The sequence below is a fragment of the Mus musculus genome, chromosome 9 (genome assembly GCF_000001635.26).
Source record: "Mus musculus strain C57BL/6J chromosome 9, GRCm38.p6 C57BL/6J".
Taxonomy (NCBI): Eukaryota; Metazoa; Chordata; class Mammalia; order Rodentia; family Muridae; genus Mus; species Mus musculus.
Window position 1 is genome coordinate 51,621,784 of NC_000075.6, and position 3,141 is coordinate 51,624,924.

General features: G+C 47.1%; 1 pseudogene; it reads left to right on the top strand.

Moving 5' to 3' along the window:
• On the top strand, nucleotides 943-2,169 carry Gm7293 (predicted gene 7293; annotated as a pseudogene).

Consider the following 3,141-nt stretch of genomic DNA (forward strand, 5'->3'; position numbering starts at 1 on the left):
CCTATGATGAGGACTCCCTGTGTTTAAGCTAGGTTCTGACACCAAATTAAATGATTAGAATTGTCCTGTTGGCCTTAATCATCTACTCTCATCTCCACAAACTGTGAGTAGGAAATCTATTTATACATAAAATAGGAGTGATTTTCTATCCTCATTCAATAGATCAACAACTCAGCTACATTTATAATTGTTAAGAGTCAGATGTTGAAGAGTGCTTGCAGTGCACAGTGCCTGTATGTCCATTCACACCCACCTCACCTTACATGATGGGTCCAGAGGCCCAGGGTTTAGGTCCACCATACTACTGTACTCACCAACCATAAACCCATATAATAAGCTTGAACAATGCAGGATTAGTCTCAGTTTAGGGCCACATGAGTTAGACACACATCACACTCATAAATGTAGCCTGTTACAGAAAATTACTCCAATCGCTTGGGTACACATCAATATATTCTTCAAAATCCTTTGAGCCCAAGAAGAAAGACTACATTTGTTTTTAAGCCATTTTTTGTAAGTCTGTTTTGAAAGTGTATGAGACAAAGATTGAGAAAGATATGAACATTTACAAACTAGCATAGAATTTTTAAAAATTTCTTTAGTCTATGGCTAACTATAGCTACAAAGTAACTCCAACATTAGTAAGAATGATGGTTTTGAGAAGAAAAAAAAATATATTCAGTAAGGAAAAACAAAAAATTCCTCCATGGATACTAATCTATTGCCAAAATATTTTTCAATTTTCCAACAGTGAATAAAATAAAATGTAAAAGCAATTATTTGAGGGATGATATACTATCCCTCAGTTAGAGGAAGGGATCTTATAAAAGATGCAGGATAGCTTTTAAAAGGCAGAAGAAATTTTTCTAGATTAGAAATGTCTTCTCGGCTCTCTGCTCCTCCCTGTTCCAGAGACAGCCGCATCTTCTTGTGCAGTGCCAGCCTCGTCCCGTAGACAAAATGGTGAAGGTCGGTGTGAACGGATTTGGCCGTATTGGGCGCCTGGTCACCAGGGCTGCCTTCTGCTCTCCACATGGCAAAGTGGAGATTGTTGCCATCAACGACCCCTTCATTGACCTCAACTACATGGTCTACATGTTCCAGTATGACTCCACCCACGGCAAATTCAACGGCACAGTCAAGGCCGAGAATGGGAAGCTCGTCATCAACGGGAAGCCCATCACTGTCTTCCAGGAGCGAGACCCCACTAACATCAAATGTGGTGAGGCCGGTGCTGAGTATGTCATGGAGTCTACTGGTGTCTTCACCACCATGGAGAAGGCCGGGGCCCACTTGTTTGTGACGGGAGCCAAAAGGGTCATCATCTCCGCCCCTTCTGCCGATGCCCCCATGTTTGTGATGGGTGTGAACCACGAGAAATATGACAACTCACTCAAGATTGTCAGCAATGCATCCTGCACTACCAACTGCTTAGCCCCCCTGGCCAAGGTCATCCATGACAACTTTGGCATTGTGGAAGGGCTCATGACCACGGTCCATGCCATCACTGCCACCCAGAAGACTGTGGATGGCCCCTCTGGAAAGCTGTGGCGTGATAGTCGTGGGGCTGCCCAGAACATCATCCCTGCACCCACTGATGCTGCCAAGGCTGTGAGCAAGGTCATCCCAGAGCTGAACGGGAAGCTCACTGGCATGGCCTTCCGTGTTCCTACCCACAATGTGTCCGTCGTGGACCTGGCATGCCGCCTAGAGAAACCTGCCAAGTATGATGACATCAAGAAGGTGGTGAAGCAGGCATCTGAGGGCTCACTGAAGGGCATCTTGGGCTACACTGAGGACCAGGTTGTCTCCTGTGACTTCAACAGCAACTCCCACTCTTCCACCTTCGATGCTGGGGCTGGCATTGCTCTCAATGACAACTTTGTCAAGCTCATTTCCTGGTATGACAATGAATATGGCTACAGCAACAGGGTGGTGGACCTCATGGCCTACATGGCCTCCAAGGAGTAAGAAACCCTGGACCACCTACCCCAACAAGGACACTGAGAGCAAGTGAGAGGCCCTCGGTTGCTGAGGAGTCCCTATCCCAACTCAGTCCTCAACACTGAGCATCTTCCTCACAATTTCCAGCCCACAGCCCCATAATAACAGGAGGGGCCTAGGGAGCCCTCCCTACTCTCTTGAATACCATCAATAAAGTTGCTGCACACCTCCCCAAAAAAGAAATGTCTTCTCTCCTGCACTGCAGATAATGCATCCTGAGTTCTCTCCTGCACTGCAGTCAATGCATCCTGAGTTCTCTTCTGCACTGCAGACAATGCATCCTGAGTTCTCTCCTGCACTGCAGTCAATGCATCCTGAGTTCTCTCCTGCACTGCAGACAATGCATCCTGAGTTCTCTCCTGCACTGCAGTCAATGCATCCTGAGTTCTCTCCTGCACTGCAGACAATGCATCCTGAGTTCTCTCCTGCACTGCAGACAATGCATCCTGAGTTCTCTCCTGCACTGCAGACAATGCATCCTGAGTTCTCTCCTGCACTGCAGACAATGCATCCTGAGTTCTCTCCTGCACTGCAGACAATGCATCCTGAGTTCTCTCCTGCACTGCAGACAATGCATCCTGAGTTCTCTCCTGCACTGCAGACAATGCATCCTGAGTTCTCTCCTGCACTGCAGTCAATGCATCCTGAGTTCTCTCCTGCACTGCAGACAATGCATCCTGAGTTCTCTCCTGCACTGCAGACAATGCATCCTGAGTTCTCTCCTGCACTGCAGACAATGCATCCTGAGTTCTCTTCTGCACTGCAGACAATGCATTCTGAGTTCTCTCCTGCACTGCAGACAATGCATCCTGAGTTCTCTTCTGCACTGCAGACAATGCATCCTGAGTTCTCTCCTGCACTGCAGACAATGCATCCTGAGTTCTCTTCTGCACTGCAGTCAATGCATCCTGAGTTCTCTCCTGCACTGCAGACAATGCATCCTGAGTTCTCTTCTGCACTGCAGTCAATGCATCCTGAGTTCTCTTCTGCACTGCAGTCAATGCATCCTGAGTTCTCTTCTGCACTGCAGTCAATGCATCCTGAGTTCACCAGTGATAGCTTTGTTCTCCAGAGCAGCCTTGAGATTAAAGGAAAAAGAAGAGGGTAAAAATATTCTGACTAGTTTTATGCTAACTT